The sequence below is a fragment of the Neolamprologus multifasciatus genome, chromosome 14 (assembly GCF_963576455.1).
Source record: "Neolamprologus multifasciatus chromosome 14, fNeoMul1.2, whole genome shotgun sequence".
In the NCBI taxonomy this organism is placed as follows: domain Eukaryota; kingdom Metazoa; phylum Chordata; class Actinopteri; order Cichliformes; family Cichlidae; genus Neolamprologus; species Neolamprologus multifasciatus.
This window is the reverse complement of record NC_140452.1, coordinates 6,163,252-6,187,363: the sequence shown is the minus strand read 5'-3', so window position 1 is coordinate 6,187,363 and position 24,112 is coordinate 6,163,252. Positions and strand designations below refer to the sequence as shown.

Here is a 24,112-nt window from a genome sequence, read left to right as displayed (position 1 = left end):
ATCCTCAAAATAGAATTAAGTTTATATTCAATATGATCCGAAATGAGTGAGGTCAAGACAGAAAACCGCAGGCATGTGACCACTAACCATGTGACCACTAACCATGTGATGTTAACTGTCTTCCTTTGGGTGTTCATAATAATCTTGACAATGTAGGATCAGTCACACGTGCCTAGAAACCAGCCCATGACTATCTGGCAACCAGCAGTCAAGACAGAAAAATTAGTATCCTCCTGTGAGTGGTTGATGAAGGTTGATGGCATTTACTGGGAAAATGATTGCTAAAGCCCCAGTTACACAGCCCTATGGAGCAGTCACGGATCCCATGGCGACTGCTTGTCACTAGGGAAAAGTCACTAGGTCACGGCTTGTAGTTGTAGTTTGAATAGAAGTGACAGACTTGTCTACAAACGCTGTTAAGATGTGACACAAATCGAAAATGCAGACTTTTGCCTTCAAAGTGAAAGTTGTGCTGTGTGAAGCATGTGGCTGCAGTGCTTAGACATAATTTTTGGTTTGCTTTGTACATTTTCGACTTGTAATTAGCAGGTTTTGCATCCAAACATGAAAAACGACAGCCAGTTCTGGCAATGTGCTAACAACCAAAGCAATCACTGGGAGATTTTTAGTACAACTAGCCAGCAACTTCCAGGAACTACTGCCAACTAGTCGGGTAACACATGGTTTTCCGTAGCAGCCACAGCTGTCGCCATCTGGTGTCTTCATATAGAATGCATGAGTATATGCATGTCATTGTTAAAGGCAGGAACAGACCTCAGCTTGTAAAACTTTTAACTTCTCTCAGTGTTTATTTTCCCCCTTCTCACTACATTTAAATATATCTGATATGCCTAACCTGCATTTGTTCTTTTAAGCTAACAGCTACACTTAATGCACAGAAATGTGTAGTTTTTGTTTAAAGTTTAAAGTGTATTTAGGAATTTTGCAAGTGTTGCCTCAAAGACAGCACGTCTACTCTAAGTGTATCCTGAGTGACAACAGGCATTCTGCACCAGACAATGTTCAATGTCTGCGTATTTGCATCAACTGTCTAGGAAATGATGCATGCAGGATTCATAGAGCAAACAAAGAATGGCTGACAGCTTTGATATGACAACGCTTCTCCTCTCCTATGGTTTCAAAATCAGTCATTCCCTGAGTTCATGAACTGTGGAGAGAAAAAATGGCGTGTGCAGGAGAGAGTACGACAGAGAGGACAGCAAACGTAAGGAAAAGAACAGAAGTCTTCCTACAGAGTGCTTCCTGAACAATTCTTCTGTGGCTTCCCACTCCTGTGAGGAGAACATAGGGTTTGCTGAGAAAAGAGATCACATCAGTATTAAATCGAAGGCATTTTAACTGCTTTGTAGGAAGCAGAATTAACTTGGGGCTAGCAGAGGTAGAAAGTTCACCAGGTACACGCAAGGAGAAGCTAACTAGTTTAGAGAGAGAGTTTTTCAGTTCCAGTAATGTTTTATTAATTGCAGTTATGAAAATTAATATCTCACCAAATATCAGAGCTTTAGGCTCCTCTCTGTCCAATAATTCTCTTATTAATTGAAAGGCTCTTTTTCTGCCCACGCACTGTTTTGTTCTTCAGTGGGGATAAATATTTCATTTGATGATTTACATTTCCAGGAGGCAACTATCTCCCCTAATGCCATAAAGGCTAGAATATGGAAATGGCCTGAGTTGCTTTGGCACAGTCAATGCATTCGAACCGCAGAACATCAATCACAATATATACACTTCTATACCACCATTCCTTATTTGCATATGAGTCTTTTACAAATTCAATATTGTGCTCTCACGAGTACTGTTTGAACGGAGAAATGCACTCTGCATGCATAATGCATCACAAACGTTTTTTTTTAATTGAACACAATTGTTTCAAGTTCCAGTAAGACTCACAATCACAGCACAGACACAACATTTCTCCGAACAGTTCAGCAATTTGTTGAATAGAAGATGATTTAATATATTTCTGCAACCACGGGACGCAAGATCAGCTTTCTGGTACAAACATGAGCAGTAGCGCTGTCTACTGGAGCTCATCAATACTTATATTTAATTTAAAAATAATAATTAGTAATTAGTGTGTTGTTACACATCAAGACTGATTTACTATGTCAAGTTAAGATGCAGTTTTCATGGCATACCCCCAAGTGCTGGCACTCCGGTGATGTACCAGCATCTGGGGTGTGCTTATAGAAAGGAAGCCACTTCCATTAATTAGTATTATATGTGGACAAACTACCAAAATAAAAGCACTACCAGCAAGGCTGTTATTGGAAATAAGAGGGGAAAAAATGAGGAGCAGCTAAGGGTGGAGATCGCTTCAACGATGACTTCACCACATTCTGTAATAGCATAGGTTTTGAAATAACATATTTCTCTTGCATACATTCGAAGCTTAGGAGCTACTGACTGCCAGAACTGCGGACAAAGGAAAAGGTGAAACAATGATCTGTGTACCCTTTTGTCTACGTATACTTTGCACATCTTTGGAGCCACTCTCTTTTTCTTGTTTTATTAAACGGTATGAATAATGTCTGTGCAATATTAGAATAACAGGGGGTTTGAACAGTGTTAATGCACTGCTGTGTAATACCTAAAATGTATCCAAAGCCCCTCTCAGCTCATCTATAACGCCTCTAAAAGGACACCCCCCTTTTTGCTTATTCATACTGAACCAAGCAGAGCTGACCTAATGCCACAAGAGAGATTTTTAGTTAGCACATCGCTGCTCTGGAATCGGACTGTAGAGATGCAGGTAATCTCGGTGGAGTTATTTCATTGTAATAGAAGAACGCCAAGCAAAAAATCTTCATACCTCAGCTGCAGTTTGATGAAGGGGTGATGTTTTGGTGCAGGGGGAAATGAAACTGACTGAAGCAGAAGTCTCACTCCACGATGAGAGTGTGACATCCTTACATTAACACCCAAGCTGCGATAATTACAGCAGGCCTACAAGAAGTGTTTTACAGCTAGCGAGTTCATTATCAAGGCAAGCCGGCGAATATTCATATTACATGTCCAAGTCCTGTATGTGTGCATGTTACGCTTATACGCGTAAATGTTCTGTTAAAAGTGAAACTGCCGGACCGTGCCTTCACACACGTCTGGCCACGACGTAGCCGTGAAAGACAGTTATGCACTAAGATTAGAAACGCGAAGTCTTATTCGATCTTTGTAATGAGAAACCTGTCCTCATTTCTATGCTACTGATTTGTGGAGAGACCGGAGAGGTCCATGTGCGGTGAGAAAAGAGCAAAAGCCAATCAGTGTTTTCAAAGTAGACGAGTGCACTGCGGCTGCTCTCTCCTAACAAAGAAATCTCCCATGCAAAGAATCGAAATGATTTCTTTATTAGACTCGCTGTTTAGAAATAGTTCCATATTCATCATCGTTACACGGTGTTTACCGTATCATCTTTAAAGCAACATGTTTTTGCGATTTTGCAGTAATGAAAACCAAAACAGGTGTCCCTAGCAGTTTGAAACTTTACCTAGGAGGGATTTTCCATAAACAAGTGTCATGTCAGTGAACCAGTGTTCATCTCTTCACAGCTAATTATCTTGTAGGAGATGGCACATAGCACGGTGCTTGGATCAGTTTAAATGAGCATACTGCATGTGCTAAACCAGGCGCCGTAGGAAGTGGAAATCACCAAAGGACGCAGGGAAATCTCGTTGCGACGCCGAGGCATAGAGTGAGATTAGCGGTGATGGGTTTGACTTTGCTGTAAACAGGCTGAGCAGTAATGCAGTTGTATTAGAACAGTTTCTATCACAGGCTGCTGAAATCGCCTCCGATGCGATGTGGGTGCATTATTGTGTCCCTGACGTACGTACCTTTGATCAGCTGCGATATTTAATTACACCTTGAACACCTTGAACATCTGAATTTGTTTCCACTTTGTTTTTTCATTTACTCCCCTATGCATCTATAACAGAAAACAGCTGGGCATATCATAGGGAGCAATAAAATGTCTTATCCCGAAAGCCTTGCTATCATAGCTGTTTGCATTCATGTTGAGCTCTTTTGTGCAGGGTGACGCTTGATGAACACAGATGTTCACTGAACGCATAGACAGACAGATTAAGAGCATAACTGCTCATTTACAAATTTTGAAATTGTTGAGTGTTGTCTCAACATATACACAACATTTGCTACGTAGAACCTAACAGCTGTCAGAGATTAAAGTAAAAGGGAAAAGATGCCAAAATGCACTTATTTCTCACCAAACCCCAAGTCCGTTTTTACGTCATAGCTACAGCACAAGTGCAAAGGGTGGAGACGAGATGTGAGTTATTGAATTTGTAATGAATGGTCTCAATGACACCACTAGCTGCCAGATTGCATATTTTAGCTCAATCCATCACTAAAGGGACATTTTCAAATCTTACCCTGAAGCTGAAATATGAAAATCACAGCCACTCTGCCTGGTTTTAAGAGTGAAGCCATCAATCCTCTGGCCCCCATCTTTTCACAGCCTTAATTACATGGTATCTCTTGTGCCATCTGCCCTCCTGTCCAAGTCTGGTTGTCGTTCAGTATAAAATGAGTGAGATGAGCCTGTTCTAATTAAATAAGAAAGAGATAGACTGGGGAGATTACAATATGTGTGTGCAATATGAGCTGGGTGGAAAAATGTCTGTATTTGGCGGTTGGTGTTTATGAACTGCTTAGCTGTCGAGTCGTGCCACATTTATATAGGATAACTGAAACAAAAGATATGAAACCAACCTCGACAGAAACATCTGTAACCAAAGATGGGCAGTAACGCGTTACTTGTAACGCGTTACTGTAATCCGATTACTTTTTTCAAGTAACGAGTAAAGTAAGGGATTACTATTGCAAAAACGGTAATTAGATTAACGTTACTTTCCCGTAGGAACGCTGCGTTACTGCGTTACTAAAACCGTGATTTTCTTGCGAGAACGTCTCATGACAGTGACGTAAGCAAGTGCGACGTTCGTGACAACAGCTGTGTGCAGATCAACAATGGATCATATATCGAGTGCAGAGAGAGTATGAGCGTGCAGCGTTTAAAGCGTGGAAGTACTGACCTTACTTTGAGTTTGATTCCATAAAAAGTGACAAAAACATTAGTGTCCGTTGTGCGTGGGAAGAAAACTTCTTTTTACAGCGAAAAAAAACCCCTAAACTTCCAAGCAAGCACCGAGTAGCTACAACGTAATGAGAAACTCACAGAGAAACTGCGGTATCCTTCCACTGACCGCTGCACACCTGCACCAGGATAAACCTCCGCCTACTCTACTCCTGCTTTACAGGTGAAAATAGAGCAAAAGGACCGCTAGTCTTTGACTTTATTTATTTTCTGCTGTGTTTTACTTGCATCTGAAAGAGTCAGTGTAAACACAAAAAAAAAATATATATATATATATATATATATATATATATATATATATATATATTATGTGCTGGAATGTGCAGAAAATAGGTTTAAATGTTAAACTAATTTCTTCCAGTCAGAGAATGTTGCATGTAATTATGTAGAAAAAGTAGAATTGGGCTGAAAGATCTATCGCTTTATCACCTATTCAGGTTGTAAATCATGTTTTTAAAAAGTAACTAAGTAACTAAGTAATTAATTACTTTTGAAAATAAGTAATCAGTAAAGTAACGGGATTACTTTTTTGGGGAAGTAATCAGTAATTAATTACTGATTACTTTTTTCAAGTAACTTGACCAACACTGTCTGTAACAGACAAATGCTGTATGTTCTGCTATCAGAAACCTGAAAATACTGCAGTATTTCATGCTTCAAAGTATATAATGAAGGCCACCCAGAGGAGCTGCTGCTACTACAGCTCATTCAGTAAATAACAATTACACGTGTCGACACTTGTATGAGCACAGCATAAGCATTTTGTGTTAGCAACTGTTTTTTTAGTGTAAAATAATTAAGGCATATCGTACTATTGTAATCTTTTTGCTCCGTCACAGCAGTAGAAGGTAGAATTCGGATTCTGTTTCCCTTCTTATCCGCCGACAGTGTGACTTGTAATTGGTGGAACTGATCAAATGAAATGAGTGAGCTGATGCAGCACGGCGCAGTGCAGAGCAGAATAGTGTCAGACTAAAATTGCACATGCACAAATGAATGACATTTACGAGATCAGACATTTACACGAACTCTGTCTCGCTTGCCGGCTCTCACAGAAGGCAGAAGGCACCTGCAGAGAGAGGAAATGGCTCACTTTTTGTGCATTTGGGATGCTGGTTGTTACTGGAAATTCCCTGAAAACAGCTTACTCATCCCTGAAACAATATATCTGTTATCCCCGTCCAGTTCGTGTATCCCCACTGCACCAACTGATTCCCCCCATTTGGTGCGTGCAAACATGTGTAGACCTTACGGGAAGGTGTAGGTCTCAACCCTTGCAAGTGTTATCTCTTTAACAGAGCATGGAGCACCATGTGGCGCCGATCAGCTGGGCAGCCATCTCTTCCACAGCGGGACATGCACTGGTCAGAAATACTCGCTGCTTTGCTTTTCTCCGAGGGTTAATCGAAGAGCTGCAGGTATGCCCTAGGGGGAAACAGGTGGAAAGAAGGATTAGTGTCTGTGAAGGTTCTCAGTCATCCAGGTCATCGTAGTCAAAGGAGCTTGCAAAGAAAAGCGTCTGGACTTCTTTAAGTTACTTGAAGACGTTTCACCTCTCATCCGAGAGGCTGTAGAGGTCTCTCCAATGCGCTTGTGAAGTGGCTGTTTGGTCTCTCCAATGTAGAGGTAACCTCTACATTGGAGAGACCAAACAGCCACTTCACAACACAGAAGAGCCACCTCCACAGGACAAGACTCAGCTGTCCATCTGCATCTAAAGGTCAAAGGTCACTCTTTTGATGATGCCAATGTTCACATTTTGGACAGAGAGGACAGATGGTTTGAAAGAGGAGTGAAAGAAGCATCTATGTCCACTGTGAGCGACCATCTTTGAACAGAGGCGGTGGTTTACGACACCAACTCTCTGCCATCTATAATCCAGTTTTGAGATCCCTTCCCAGACGCCTTAACGCCCACTCACATCCTGGGCCATCTGACCTCAGGAATTCGCATGATAAGGTGGGACCAGGTTTCACAATCAACTCACCCGAAACTCTGGCTGATTGGGACCCACACCCAGTTTCACACCTTGGCTCAGGCGATTAGAGGATCATCAGGGGGTCCTTTTGTCCCTCTGTGGGGGGAAACTCCCACTAGGTTTATATCTGGGACTCTCCACCATTTGACCTTAGAACTGAAGAAGCTTCTCGGATGAAGGTGAAACGTCTTCAAGTAACTTAAAAGAAGTCCAGACGCTTTTCTTTGCAAGCTCCTTTGACAAAGAAGGATTAGGTTAAAGAAAAGAGATCTCGTGAATGTGCGTTTATTGATTAAAATGACTAGTTGAGTCTAGTTATTTGAATCAATCAAAGCTGATTCTGTTCAACAGAATCAACTTCTGGGGATTTCCTTACCTGGATGATCGAGCATGCATCAAGAAATTAAAATGACTAGGTTTTCAGTTTTTTTTAATCAGTTTCACTGAGGGACATTTCTCCTCATGCATACCATCCAAACCAGTGCTTTGTATTGCTCTTGCTCCAAAACAAGGTCAAATATTATATAAAGGTCAGAGTGATTAAATTATACCTGTGGTTCATTGAATACATGAGACTTAACTCACAGGGTAAGATCAAAAGTCAAACTCCCGAGTCCTTGACCTTAGATCTCCTCCCAGTGGCTTCACTGATTTATCTTTGTTGATGACCTTGCAAGGAATAAAAAAGAACATCTGAGTTTTCTTTCTTGCAGGTATGCTTTTGTGTCCGGTGAGATACACTGGTGCATATCTTCCAGAAATTCGGAAGTATGCGGATCTCGTGTCCATCTCTGCCTTCCCCAGAAAACTTCTCTGCCCCCTTGGGCTTTGCGCCCTGAGCTGAAGACACAAACGACCGCCAAGGCTCTGCCAGTTTCACAGCAAACAGTCGCTTGTCACTTCACAGTGGTGAAATCAACTCGGATAAGAGGATTATGTGACTGAGGACAACTGAACAGAACATTTAGTGTTGGCGCCAAGAAACAGCTCGATCAACAGCTAAGGGTTATTAGGCAGCTTGAAGTCCTCGCTATCTTTCATTTACTGTCCTCGACTCCTGTCGTCATCTTCTTCTGCCTCTTTCTCCCGCTAGAGGTTTTCTTTTCCTCTTTTCTTACGCCCACTTATTTACTCCTGTTATATCTGTAGCCTTGCACCTTTCTGTTGAGATCACTTACATCTTGCTGTTCAGTTATTCCTCTTCTTCCATCCTTATTATGGTCGGTAATTCATCAGTTTGCCAGCATGAGAGTAATATTGCAGTTTGTATTAATCAGAAACTTGTATAAACTGTTATATGGCTGGTAATAACACTACGCGTGTGTACGTGTTTTCTCTCCTCTTATTAGGATCGTCAATTTTCCAGCAGGAAATATATGTTCACTTCTCGTGCTTTAATGTGTGTGGAATGGCTGAGTGCTGTAAAAGAGAGCCATAATTGTACCGCATCAGAGAGAGCGAGGAAAGTGACTACCCCCAAAGGACCTGCAATACAAGAAAAGATACTTACACAGAGAGGAATGCAATGACACAGTCGCTTATCCGATAGACCATCAGTCACACCACTTGGATGGGTGATCTTGGAAAACCCTTGAAATTCAAAGAAACAGAAATATGGTTTGTAAAGTTTAGATATTTCAGTTTTTATTGTATTACATTTTTTTTTATTTGAGTTAACATTGTGGTTCTGCTCTCATTCCCAGCTGCAGAATGACTTTTAATGCCAGTTGGTCTTCATTTCTGGCAAAATATTTTACCTTGAGGGAGAGAAAAGAGCTTAATGTCTGGCTCCCTGCTTCTTGTTTTCACTTTTTTATTTGTGTGAGCAATGAAATGATCGCAGCAGAGCTTGATTTTAATGCTGTTGTTTGTTTTAACCACCAGAGATATTTGAGTTTAGATTTAGGCAAATGATCGTTTGCTTACTGAGCACGAGTGTTTCGTCAGAAACATCTTGTCTCAGTTGTAGTACAACCCAAATATGCCATAGAAATTGACTAAACTGTCAGCTGCTGTTTTATTATTAACACTTGTTTTAAAACTGCAAGAGCTGCCTTGTTCAAGAGGTTTTGTTTAATGAAACAAAGCAAGAGGAAGAATTTCAAATATTATCGAGCACTGCTTATTTTTTTAACACAAGCAGCTCGTCTGATATGCAAGAGGTTGGTAATCAGGGCTCCCTGTAGCAAAAAAGAGATGAGCAGTCACCCTTTCATGACAAAATATGGTGAAAATCCTGTATTAAAGAATCTTACTCAAGAGTGCTGAGGGCAGGGGCGATTCTAGGATCAGAGCTTTGCTGAAGCACCCCCAAAAATGGGCTAAAATCACCCCTGGCTGAGGGAAAAAAAGATCTTGTCCAAGTGTGCATAAGAATTCACTGATAAAAATCCACCATGAGATAGAATCACACCAGCTATAAAACCACAGAGCTCTCAAACAGCAGAAGAACAGAACTTCATTGTGGCCTCAATTATCCAAACTGACATTTTTGGTTATATAGTGTGTCTCACATTTCATTGATGACACACACACACATATAAACCAACAAGGTGAAAATAATACCCACTACTTCAATCCAAAAGTTACATCTTTTAATACAGAAGAAAGAAATGCAATAGAAAACATGAGGCCATTTTGGAATGGGATCACCTTAGCTGCAATGGCAGTGAGCTGTCTACCTTTGAACGTATCATTTGTTTATCAACACGTTCTCACTCCCAAAGCGTAACATTTTACGCTAGGTGACAAATCGTCAACATATTACGTTTTCGGCTACCCACCACGTTCCTAAATGACGACCTCGGAAAAATGAGGAAATATGAGAACCGTATGGACTCAATCTACACATGTTCGCTCTTTTTCTTCAAATCGCTTACAAACACGCTATTTAACATCATTAAAGTCCTGGATAAGGTCAGGGAAAAGGTTATGGTTAGGGCTAGGGATAAGGTTAGGTTTAGGGCTGGAATACAGGGCAGGTCTATTACCGCGGGAGCGTCATTGTACTGGATTTCGCCCATAACCCGCCGCGTACCATAAGAACGCCGAAAGTCTCCTTTCGCGTTCCTCAGGAACGCCGCAGGACGTGACAAAACGTCGGCATGTTACGCCTCGGGAGTATGGGGCTTTAAGAAAACAGGGGACAGACCATACCAATCTTCAAGCTTCTGTCCAAATTTTAAACTAAGCTCAGAAAGAACAAAAAGGCTCCCGGGTTGAAAACAGTACCAGCCTTTCTGTTGCAAGCATAACAGAATTCCTGCCAACAAATGGACCAACTTTATCATTCAGTCTCCATGCCCTGCTTTTCCCAACCAGTTTGAAATAAGTAATTTCCAACTCATAAGCTAGCTTTCCTCCCAAGTGCCTTCCCAACTCCCTCTCCAATGCACACTCATTGCATTCGTCCAAACAGCCATTTCCTAAGCTGACATTTGTTTTGATGCAGTGTTACGAATGCGGTAACACCGCAGAGCTCTCCGAGTTAGTGTTTAGTGAATCAATGCTGTTTCATTCAGCTTTATCCTTAGTGTTTAAGGGGACTCTGGAAAACACAACTTTACTTTGTCGCAATGCCAAGAACCTTCACTAGTCTATCATGATGACAACACATTAAGTTAAATGCATTAACCCAGAGATGGAATAAAAGTCAGAGCCAAGGAATCAATCACACAGCAAATGGAATAAGTTTGTTTATTTGTTAAGACGAATGATAGGGAGGCAAATGAGAGGGCGTAGCCAATTACAGCTGATTCTGTGTGAGGGGAGAGAAAAAGCGGTGCATCAAGTAGATGAGCGAATGTTTAATATTTCATCTTGAATGTTCACCTTAAAGACTGATACCCTATTTCACAGATAAATAGCTTTTACACAAACAATTATACATCGTTCAATAAGCATTTAAAAATCAAAGGCTTTTTCTATTGCCAGCGATCTGGTTCAGTGATGCTTTTGTACATGTGCTCAAGAACACATTCACACACATGTCGTCTTTGAGCAAGGCTTTCAAATTCAAAAACGTGTGCTGTCTTGTCTGTGATGTTTTGGCATAAAAGATCCAGTCATTTCTAAGCTCTAGTACGCACTCAGTCAGACCCCCACAAGCCATTTACTCACTCAGTAGGGTGCCAAAGGTATTCATTCCCTATTCCAGCAGCATTTGTGACTCCAATCATTTTTCAGTTGTGTCTTTTTTTTGTCTAATTCAGACAATTGGTATCTGAAGAGCTAAAAACAGCAAAATCATCACCTTTTCCTCTGGCTTTCAGCTCTGCAGTGTTTTATGCTCAGTGCAAACATGGGTGGGGGGGGGGGACTTTCTTTAATCTTCTCTTCTTTTATGTGAAGTGACATTCTCAGGACAATAATAGCTAAAAGTCTTCTCGAAACCAAAAAAAATGTCATCTATGGGTGAAAAATTATTTTCAGATTTTCTATCTTCTCAACCCAAGAAAACCAATTTCTTCTTTATTGTCATATTTCCAGCAAATGAATTGAGGGTTTTTTTCTGTAGCGGTGAACAAGTTCTAATCCTTATTGCTACAGGGAGAAAAATAATTGAGTCAGGGAGAGGTCAATAGACGTCCGTGCAAAGATAAAGGCGCACGCACATAAGCTGGTTTTGTACCGTACATACATACATACAAAGACACAAAGTAAAACAATACATTTGCAAGGAGAAGCATAGACATGCACCCATTTCATTCAAAAAATGCACACATGTTTATCAATGTCTTTTTTTTTTTTGGCACTGACATGTTAACATACCCACAGCGATAGTGGTAACATGTCAATGTCTGTGTTCACCTTAAAAGGGTAACATTGTAACTTAATTCTTCTTATTTAGAACAGAATATCCATCTGGGGCTGGCATGAATGTATTTGTTTTGCAGGTGATAATTATAAAGCACACTACTTGGAAAATGGGAGTCTTTTTTTTACAAATTTTTACAGCAATCCAACTAGTAGAGAAGTAAATGAGGCTGACATGCCAACAGAGAGATTCGTAAAGCCACTCTAAACTTCCATTGTCTCCAAAAAAAGCATCTAAAACTAAAAAAATATTCTCTCTGGAGTGATAATAGGCAGATTATTTTCATTTTCACTGTGAATAAACCGGATTCAGTGATCAACAGGACAGTTTTAACTGATAAGCACTTATTAAAAAGGGCAGCAACAAAAAATGACAAATCTGCAAACTAACTAACCAAAAACACAGGTATTGTTGTATTGTGGGATAGTACATGCTTGGGTGTCTTGTAAAAATGCCATGCTTTATGAGCATGGGGCACCAACATCCTCTCTGGACCAGATGTAAACAATGCTATGGCCTTCCTTAGTAATATGTGTGTAGAGATGTGAATAATCATCAAGTGCGAGCCCCTGGCTGACTGTGTTGCCAGGGGAAATCAAGCTGAACAGCACGCAGTAGGGACCCTTCCATTCCATTAGCTAAAGTACAGGTGGATCAGCCCCGCCTGGCTCCTGCTCCACAGAGGCAAATGTGTGTTTGCCCACGTTTGCAGACTACTGTGCACAAGCTTGTTTGATGCCCGTGTAGCACGGATACTGGGACAGCTATGGCCTTGCTATACTGCCTGCCTTCAGCTCCCCAATATGCAGCCATTAATCATTGAACAGACCCTATAAATAACTTCTAAAGGGATTTCTGTTGTGTAAGAGTCTGCGCTTGTAATCAAGCAAAAGAAGTACCCCTGTGGTGTGTTTTTGTTGCTGTTGTTATTTTTATTGTTATTGGTTTTTTTTGCTTTTCTTCTTTCTCTGCCTTTTGAGGCGTAGAATGGAAGGTTATTGTCAACAACGTCATCCTTAACTGTCCTCGCCTCATCTCTCTCATGAGCACCCTCTTACTCTTGTGCAATAATACTTGGTTTGAAGTTGACAGCTGCTAATAGCCATGTTTGGAAACATGCATGTGCACATCTTTATATTCATTTTTCATGATTAGACGCGTGTATGTGTTTGTGTGTTTGTGTGCATGTGTGCCTGCGCTCTTCCATATGCTTGAATGTGTCTTTGCCAGGTCTCAGTCATTAGGATCGTATCCAAGTCACACGAAGCCGAACCTCTCATCTCTCATTTAGCCTGATGGACACCCACTTGGGTAAGCACAGAGGGGAGGCACGTCCTGCTCTGTCTGTCCTTCTTACTTTCTCTGTTTGTTTGAGCGTGCAGGACTATGCGTGCCTGTCCCTGAACGGCTCAAGGGCACTGAGTGTAGAAACTTCCATTAAAAGAAAGGCTAAAAAAAAATCCAGTCCAGAAAACTTGAGCCTTTCTGTCATGTAATGTCATTAGCTCATGTTAAGGAAATTGAAGATTTTTAAAGATATGGGGTTTTTCTTTTTATAATAGATGCTGTAACAGCACTTGAACTTGCAGAGCAAGTGCTTAGGTTAAGCCTAGCATTTAAAAGCTGTAAAAGATATGAAAGGTTGCAGTCATTTGTTATAATTTCCAGCCTAAGGTTGTTTGTCGAGATGGGAAATAAATGCATTTTTATTTCTCATATTCATCCTGTAAAATTTGTAAAAAAAAATTAATGAATAAATAAATTTTTAACCCTTAGATGCACACGTCAAAAATGACCCCACAGGTTGTTTTTCTTCAAAGTCTTTAAAATGAAAAGTTGTAATATATTCATATTCCAGGTATTCCTCATAAAATATGTTTGTAACATGATGCCATTTGCATTTTTATTTATTTTTTCATTAATGTAAAGAAAATGCTGTTTTTGTATCACTACCACACTCTTCCACAAGTGGGGTCAAAAATGACCCCAAGCAGTTCATATGGAATCTTCGATGAAACTTTCATTCTTAGCAACTCTGGCTGACCCACTTACACTTCAAGGATCAAGAATTAATTTTTACACAGTAACATACATGATTTATAGTCAGGGCTGCACATAAGTGGTCTGCAGGTGTGCATTGGCTGTCAAAAAAAAAGTATTCCCAGAAATTCAGAGAATACGCGCTTCTTTTGCGGTGGAGGAACACCAAAGTAATTGCTTACGGAGCTTGCTTCTTCAACATCTTTAAGAGTTCTGAACAAATGTCCGTCCTCCTCCAGAACATCTTATGTACACAAACGAGCCTTCCAACTTCTTATCTGGTGCGCGTCTTTTATTTTGACAGCGAATGCGCACCTGCGGACCATTTATGTGCAGCCCTGTTTATAGTTTTCTGTGCATTTCAAACATTGTACTTTCTGATGTTTTTTTTAATATCTAAAACTAACATGGCTGCTATGAGGCCAGCTGTGGACCTTGACCTACAAATGATCCAGGATGGATGGGATGAAGAGCCCACCGGAGGCACTGACTCGGACATCGGACCCAGACTACTGTCCCCCCCACTGAACAAGGCCAGTCAGACACAGAGGAGTCCTCTGATGAGTCCTCTGAAGAGGAAATGGATATTGAGTCCAACAGAATGAGCTCCTCTTACTGCTCTAGCCACAATATTCTGAATTAGTCAGCCAGGGCTTGCACCTGGGTTTAGTACTGTCTCCCCAATAGATGTATGGAAGATGTTCATGTCTGATAATTTAATAGAAGAGGTGCTGACATGCACAAACATGGAGGCACGAAGAGTAGCCACAGACAGGGGAAAAGAGTGGAAAAATGTAATCAAACATAAGCTCCTGGCCTTCATTTGATTGACCATTCTTGCAGGAAGTGAGAAGAACTGGGATGTACCAGTCGGTGTGTTTTTTGGGAGTCCTCTGCATAACCCATTGTACAAGGCCACTATGTCAATTCAAAGATTTGAAGATATTCGCCCATCTTGCACTTTGATAACAAGAGGACCAGAGCCTACCGACTGAAAACAAACCACGTGGCAGCTTTCCGCTACATATGGGGCTGTTCCTGGTCAACTGCAGGCAGAAATTCATGCTCAGTGATTGTGTTACAATGGATGAACAACTTGTGCCTTTCAGAGGGAAGACCCAGCTTCTGCAGTATATGCAGTGATAGAAGTGATACAAAAACTCCAATTTCTTAAAATTAATGAAAAAATAAATAAAAATGCAAAGGGCCTCGTGTCACAAACATGTTTTATGAGGAATACCTCAAATATGAAAATATTACAACTCTTCGTTTTAAAGATTTTGAAGAATAAAAACCGAGTTTATAGCAAAATGCATTGATTTTAATTGGGGTCATTTTTGACCCCACTCGTGGAAGAGTGTAGGTATTGGTAGGTTGTGCATCCAAGGGTTAAAAGGAGACAAAGAAAAGAAAATGAATAAGCTCCTGTGTGAAATTTATGGTTTTCAGTGTTTTTAGCGTTAACTCGGCTTCTCTGGGTCTTTTCCCATGTGTTATGGATAAATCTTCTCTTTTTTTGGTACTGGTACTGGTTTTATTTTGTTGTATTTATCCGTGACACCTTAAAGGTCGGTCCATGAATATATTGTCGGACATAAACCAGTCCGTGGCCCAAAAAAGGTTAAGGACCCCTGCTGTAGTGGATCACTTACAGATTCTAGACATTAAAATGCTCAACCTTAGAGCACAAATTCACATGTTTTGCGCCAAATTTACTCAGAGGGGCAAGTTAGTGCTGTACTTCAAAATAATATATATAATAAGTTCTGATTTAATGCACTTTGTTTCAATAGCGACCAGCAATCTTCTCAGAGTGGCGCAAAAGAGCAGGGTATGTGCAGTCTGCAGGCCAAAATAATAAGCTGTAAGCGCTCGTTTTCTATTGTGTTAATATGGCAATTTATAACAGAGGCAGCTGGAGAAGAAACAATATGTTAGCCTAACTCTTCTGTTAGAAATTGCTGGGGACTCGTGCTTGGTTTTGTAGGTTTAAAGACAGCTGTTCTCTGACTAAATCTTGACATGTCTGATTTCCCTTATTTGATTCGTTTTGACAGACCTTCAGTTTGGTTTGTAACAGATTGATACCAGAGTATGTAGGGGCGGGGGGAAATCGATACTGTGTAGTATCGTGATATTTTGTTTGCTAATAATGTATCGATACAGGGACAGCAGAAATCGATATTTTGTTACAAAAAAAAGTTTTTGTGGACTGGAACGTGCTCTGCATGTTGATCCTTTTTCTGAGCAAGAATCCTGACATTCCTTCACTGTCCAAATGTGTTTAACTTTTTTTTGGCAGCAATAAACATGACAGTTTACTTATTTTAATTTAAGACATGTTTTATTTTAATTAAGTTTAAAACTTTTTTATTTAATGTAAAATTATATTTTGTTTTAATTTACTTTCAAATTCTTCAGTTGCTGAAGGGGCTGCATAGTTTTCATAAACTGCATAGTTCAGAATAGCTATAATTGTACCAGATGGTTGATTCAGTTAAGTTGGACTAGACTGTAATACAAACCGTTCAGTTTGTCAACAATAAAACTGAAATGAGAGAAAGACTGAGTGTGAGACTTTGATATTAGATGAAATGAATATTGATAAAGTTTATGTACAGAATCTGAATATCGCAAAATATTTTTAAAAAATTGCAATAATATCGTATCGTGCGTTAAGTATTGTGATAATATCGTATCGTGGGATGTATGGTGATTCCCACCTCTAAGAGTATGTGACATCTGCATACCGCTCAGCTCGATGTGAAAAGTAACCTGGCCGTGGGTAAAACAAGATGCACATTCTTTTTCTCCCTTAATCTTCAGCTCAGTTTGGCTAAGCTCTGCTCGGTTTCATCAAAATGCCAGAAATATGTGACTCAGGTCTAGCCAAAGTTTTGGCACAATGCTCACAGCTTTGAGCAATCCACTCGTGCCAGTTACTCACTCATTCTGATAATCTCTCCCTTCCTTATTAAGAAAGAGCACTTCTAACAGTAACTACCACAACCATACATAAAAAAGACGTTCTTCTTTTCAGCATTGAATTCAATGGAAAAGTTTCTTTTTAACGCCTCAAGAGGATTTCATGCCGCTACAGGCTGTTAGGATCTGGCTTTGGGGCTCAAAGCCATTTTTAACACTGTTATCTAAAAGCCAAAAAACACTACTGCACAGCTATTTCACTGGATGCTAGGAAAGGAACAGACGCATCCAGTGTTGCGCGCTAATTTGCAAAAAATAATAATAATATGCAAAATGGCAAAATTCAAAAGGGTAGTCCACAAACCAGTGGGTGATGTCATGGTGGATACTGTACCCCAGTCTTTGCCCTACAGTATGCTAACCAAATCTCCTGGCTGTATCTTTATTAACAGGCAGATACGAGATATGAAGTCAAATATTAAATGTAATTATTATGAAGAAAGGGAACAAGCTTATTTTCCAAAAAGGTCAGTTAAATAAGCCTTAATCACTTCCATTTAGCTCACTAGCAGGATTACCGACCAAGAAAATGCTCGTATTCTGACAGTTGCCGGTCCTCAGTGTATTATCTGGCCCGTATTAGTGATAGCACAAAGCACAACAAAAGCTTCAGGATGATCTGCCATCAGCATAATTCATAAAGCTCCTCGGGCATATCAGTGTCAAACATATGCCAATGCTGTTTAATTACTAGACTGAGATAATCCACAGGTAATTACTCCTTTTTATTAATTTCCATTTTTAATGTCCCCATATTCATTCATTTGCTTTGTTGCAGCTGCCGGGAGACTTGGATGGAAGGCATTATGTATTTAGACAGGTTTCATTTAAAATTTAGTGTTTTCCTATTGCATGGAAAGGAGGAATTGGACTCATGTAAATAATGTGGTAATTTGCCAAAACCTAAAGCCCCAGTATATTCTTTCTCCACATGCAGCATTCTTGGCTTTGTGCCTCAAGCACACATGTAGCCAGTGGCGGTCCTAGCCTGTTTGGTGCCCTGGGCGAACACTCCCTCTGGCGCCCCCCCTCCCCCGCAAAACATATTAAGGATTGTACATTAACATAAAACTGTTGTATACACACACACAAATATGAAGAGAGAGAGAGTATGCATAGTATGCAAACGGCTACCAAACAGCCATCATAATTCGTCATAGAATGAGAACAGGACAAATCGACAATTAACACTGACTAATTAATATTAAAATCTGTAACATAATGTATTGTTTGGAGTTTAGTCTGTTACTGTTACTATTTTTACCATTTCTTTTTGGAGCAACTGTAACATAATTTCCTTAGGGATTAATAAAGTATTCTGATTCTGATTGTTTCAGGATGACCTGCCATTATCCAATCACACATCTGCTTACCTGTATCTTTTGCTCGTTTCTCCTCCTCTTCTTTTCTCTTTTTTCTAAACTGAGGACCTGATGGCTTTGAACTTTTCTTGTCCATCTTCCATTGGTTTTAATTTTGCACTCCAGTATGAACACAAATCCCCCAACTCGAGGATCACCACAACATGATCTAACACACCTACACCTTAGTTCACAGATTCACTTTGTCTAAGGTTTATTTCTGAGATTTCACACAACCCAGGATTCAAATCATGAATACATAATGGGCTTGGATTTACAACATTATGAATGAAATGTGCTCTACTTGGAAGCAGCCAGCCCCCTCCCCTTTCGACGGCTTGTGTGTGAGACTTAAAATCATCAAACTGTAAATTTTAAATTGTTATTGATCCCTTTACCCCTGGTCCTAAAGTGTATATTTATTTTCTTACTCTTCTTATATTTATTGTTTGTTTACTTACACTGCTGTAACTGGAGCCTCGTAGTCTTGTCTCTCTACTGGACTGTATGTAGCGGAGATGACAATAAAGTTTACTTTGACTTCAGCAGCGAGTAGGCGCACCGAGGGCTCTCGCGCTCACTTTTCGTGTAAAGAATTTCGAAAAAACATCGGTGCAAATTATAAGTCTCTATCATGATGTCTGGTGTTTTTGTGTTTGTTGTTTTGTTTTTATTTTGTTTTATTTTGCGAGTTGGTTATTAGATGCTGCTCCAGCCAGCCAGAGAATCGCCCTCTCCTCCCTGTGTCGCAAGCAGCAGGCGCACCTCGCAAACCGATCCGTTTGCGAGGTTTTCTTTTCTTTTCTTTTTTTTTAAATGTTTATTTATAAGATTTTAAGTTCAAAGTTACATAACGTCACACCAGACAAAGGACATAAAGATTCAAAAACAATAACATTTAAGCACAGAAAAAAAAATAAAAAACAGAAACCAAACACGACAAAAAAAATAAAAAATAAAAAACAAAATAAATAAATAAATAAAAATACACCAGTTAGCCAGTACAAATCAAAAGTTCAAAAGAGACACCAATGTCCAAAAAAGATGATCTTCTGTGTGAGTTTAGACAGGGCAACAGAGAGTTCACCAAGACCGGAAGATGTGGGAAACATGTCCAGGAAGGAATCAGGGTCCGGCAGAGGTGCAGTTTCACACAAACACAAAGTGCAGTCAAATAGGTTAAAGTTTATGTTAAATTCCCATTAATATGATTGAGAAAAGGGCCCCAGATTTCGACAAACTTAAAATGGGTGTCAGCCAAACGATAACGAACCTCTTCAATATACAAACAAGCAATCATCTCACGTAGCCAAACCCTGAACAATGGAGCAGATGGTGATTTCCAGGCTCTAAGAATAAGGGTTTGCGAGGTTTTCTATCGTACATTTGCTGGGGCGCCCAGCAAATGTACGATAGAAAAACGATCGGTGCCTGTACCATTCCCAATATGCGCTGGCTGATGTCGGGGCAGCATGAGTACGAGCATTTTTTTTTTTTTTTTTTGCCGATGCCCATGATGCCGCCCCCCACCACGATGCCGCCCCGGGCAACTGCCCGTGTCGCCCGTATCTAAAACCGCTACTGCATGTAGCATCCCTACATGCAACCAAGTCTTGGTTTTAAGTGCATTCATATCCTTCTTTTTCTCCATTTGTTCAATTTCAAAATGCTTTGTTCATTTGTGTTGGTTGAGCTTAGCCATCAGGCTGAACTTTTTAATTTTAAATGGGTGGACCATCTTATTACTTAGCCTAGATGCATTTTTATGAAATATTTTGAAATGTTTTCCTGAGGTTGTTTATTTTGTTTTATATTTCCCTCTATACAAAAGAAGCAGACTTTAAGTCAAGGAAAATGGCCTCGGGCATACAGTATTTGGCTAAAAACAACTAGAGAACTGTAAGCACATTGGCTTAAGAAAAGTGAGAGAACACAAAGACAACAAAGTAATTTAGGGGGGAAAGGTTGTAGAGAAGAGGGGATAACAGGGTCGTTATGTTTCACCACAGAGTACATTCCTTGGACATCATTCTCCTGCTTCCAATTAAGCCCTCCAAAAACAGATCTTTGCAGACAGGAGGAAGGCACTCAGCTAAGACCCTGAATGTCTCCCACTGGTCCAGTTTCCCCAGATAAGTAGTGGATCAGTGCAGCCCCAGCGCTGCTGTGTCTGAGGCACTGGTACCTTCTTTGTCAAGTTGAGGAAACTCCAGCTGTTCTCTTGCTATAAGGAACTGAGGATGCATCCTTTTCCCAGATAAAATGAGCTTGCCTGGAGGGAACAAGAGTTTGTGGATTTATAGCAGGCACTTTCAGCACAAGCCAAATGGTTCACTGATATAATCAGGCTCCCCAACACAAGAGACACAGCTACTCTATGCCCTTTGTCTATCACATATTCACACATGCAGATATCCACGGCAACCTTTTTTTCCTCCGGTGTATACACACACACACCACCACCACCAGCACCAGCACAGTTTACCTACCATCCAGTTGCACGTGTAGTATCTAGGGCTGCCACGATTAGTCGACTAGTCACGATTATGTCGACTATCAAAATCGTCGACGACTGATTTAATAGTCGACGCGTCGTTTGAAGCTTTGTAAGATCACAAAAGACGCAGGAATAAGTAGTAGGATTTAAGAGTGTAATAACGGACTGAAACAGAAGATGGCAGCACTGCATGTACAAGGATGCCAGCTGCCGTTAATCCCCGAAGAAGAAGAAACTGTATCCCAGAATTCATAGCGCAGCCCAGCTCAGTGTTCAACAATAGCGGCAGCTAGCTAGTTTTAATATTACTCTTATTATTCTTTCTGGGTCACAAAATAAACGTTTAGCCTATTTTCAGGCGAGAATGTAGCTGTGTAAACCTCAAATATCTGCTCAGTTTATCAGGACACCACATATTTTCAAAAGCGCTCCGACGTTTTCGGAGACGTCTGTTACCCACTAGCTCGACAGCTAGCTCGTTTTCAAACCCACCGCCGTCTTTCACTACTCAGGTTAAACATGATATATAAGTGACTTAGATAACTTAAAAATGTTATTGTTTGGCTTTTTTTAGTATTTTATTTGTTCCTGAGTAAATCGGTTTGGCTGAGATTAAAGTTATAGTTTTTACACAGCTGAATAAACCTCAAGCAGACAGCTGATTATCAGAAGTGTGAGATGCTCAAGAATTTACTCTGGTGTCCCGTTATATTTTAGATAGGAAGGAGTTTATTAAACTTCACCGAAACAATCTGCAAATTTCATTAAAATTTAATAAACTATCATCCTGTCTTTATTTTTAGTTAGCACATACCTTAAACACTTAAAGCTGTAAGCTAATGATAGTTATATAAGAGCAGATGCATGCTGGTGTAATAAGCTGTACGTCCAATGGACGCATGATCTGATTAGTTGACTAATCGCAAAAATAATCGGTGACTAGTCGACTATCAAAATAATCGTTTGTGGCAGCCCTAGTAGTATCCCATATGGAAAAGAAATAGAAAAAACTTATAAAAGACTTGCATCAGATGTGGCCTACTTCATATAGTGAATCATATAAGGCTTATATGATTTACTCATGAAAGTGGCCACTTTCATATATTGTTTTAGTAAGAATGCAAAACATACAAGTTTCATTTATATAATTTTTCTAGGGATCTTATATCATATCTTATATCACACAAGACAGAAACAAACTTTATAAGAGTTATATATATCTTTTCCAAATGGGATGCTTCCTCTGCCCATATAGTATTCAGTATATGTGTCCATACTGTACAGATATCATCAGCTTAGACCAGCCATGTCTGTGTTTTTTTCCCCAAAGGATCAAACATTTCCTTGTCTTGCATCATTATAAAGTTTTTCAAGGTGTGCGGGAAGCTCAGCCGTGACTTGGCGCTTTGTTGATGAGTCATCCTAATCATTCCCGCCGTCCCTTGGCTCTTGCCATGCATTCGTGTGCCTGCATTTACATTATATCCTAATAAGTGTTTCCCAGCAAGATATCTGAAACTTTCTTTCATTGTCTTGAAACCTCAAAATGAATACAAATGTAGATGGATTTGATCAGTGGAGATGCCGCTGATTTAAGTTTCCTCGATGTGCTCAGCAGCGCTGGATAAGAATGAGGTGCGTGTGTGTGAGAGAAAGAGAGAGAGAGAGAGAAGGTGTTGACATCAAGTACACTGTGTGTCCTGTAAGATTGTTGCTAGGATGCACATCTCTCAGAAGGAAATGAAATCTGGATGATGTTACAGCAGCAATCAATTAATCCTGCTTGAAGTCGGGACAGAGTCACACGCCCTCATGCACACATGCACACCAGTGCGCGCACACACATATCTGATTGGTCTGTATTTCAAGCTGTCATTGGTGCAACTCAGAGAGGATTGTCGTATCATCGTGGCATATTATTCGGTTTGTTTTATGCCATGTTTTATTACTTTTTTTAAAAAAAATTCATAGTAATCTGTTTTGTTGTCCTCTATTGGTAACTATAATTTGAAAAGTGCTACTCAATTTGAACCTATGACCTTTGCTCCTGAATTTCTGGGGGTATATTTTTGCATCAGGTAGGGGAGTGCGTTGCTGCAAGAGCAGCAAGAACAATTGGCTATATTCAAAGTTGAACTGCAAAGTGAGAACTCCCACACAGTAACGCAGTTAGCGCTGAGTTTATGCAGCAAGTCATTGGCCTTATTGAACCACAAAACTGAAGGAATCTAAAAGCTAGACAGCTCTAGTGGCTTATGAATAATGATCTCTAAGCTAGGTAATTTGATTTATCATTGCATACTTTTAGCCGGAGTCTACTTTTTCTTCTTTGGTAAATTGATTCTCAAGGTTAAGAGACAGCAGTATGATAGTACTCTGGAGTTTGTTTGAAAGCCTATTTTTTGAGGTTAACAGAAGCATAAAACATAGAAAGTACGGTGAACCAATCTAACATAAACACAACAGGGGTATAAATGTATATATCAACATAAAGCAGGAGCACAGCTTATTTTTAAAATGTTTTAATAGATTCTTTGATGGTGCATTGCTTTGTGTCCTTTACTCCTTCGCTTTCATGATACCTTGTATATTGTGTTTTGCATAAATTCTTAGCCAGTTTTCTTAATCAACAACTTGTGATGCTTTAGCCACATAAAAAGCATCAGTGTGGCCAATGAACCTACACCGAGACAGGAAAAAGAAGTGGATGGACACAGAAACGGTTTTAGTGGCACTCTGTTGGACTACCAGTTGCTGCTTATGGGGTTTATAGCAGCTGGGGAAGTCTTGTCAAAGAAATAGTGTGCTGTAATTCTTCTGACAAACAGAGAAACACAATAGTGTCAAAGCTCGATGGCTTTTCTGTGTCGTGCATTGTGGGATGGATTTTGCTGAGGTGTATGTATATATTGGCAAAGAGCACAAGATAAACAGTGAATAGAAGAAGTGCTCGTTCACTAGCATATCCTCCCAAGAGTGAGGATCTCTTTATACATGACAGAAATATCAAAGGCCTGTTTGATCTCACCACCGGCTTTTCACCCTCCGAAACAAATCGACATGGTTCAGTCTTTTTTTTCCCCCCTTTCTGAATAGCTGCTTGTTGGAGTTTTGATGATGAAATGTTGCAGTCTGTTCAATCCTTCATGCTCTGAATTTCTCAGCTCCTCCCTTTGGTGTGCTTTCTTTTACCAGTTTTACTCTCTCAAGTCAGGCTCTCTTCTTTAAAGTTCAGCATCTCTCCTCGTGTGGATGTGCAGCTATTTGCATCTGGATGAGCTCTGGGCCAGCAGTTTCTGTA

General features: G+C 40.1%; 1 protein-coding gene and 1 long non-coding RNA gene across 3 annotated transcripts in view; one reads left to right on the top strand and one right to left on the bottom strand.

Moving 5' to 3' along the window:
* schip1 (schwannomin interacting protein 1) overlaps positions 1-24,112 on the top strand; it is a 275,998-nt gene that overhangs the window by 113,273 nt on the left and 138,613 nt on the right. The gene's annotated exons all lie outside the window — the stretch shown is intronic.
* Positions 3,918-6,700, bottom strand: LOC146503350 (uncharacterized). Its single transcript, XR_014868606.1, has 2 exons — positions 5,712-6,700; positions 3,918-4,749 (listed from the first exon to the last, which is right to left on the bottom strand). It is a non-coding gene; the product is annotated as an uncharacterized LOC146503350 (long non-coding RNA).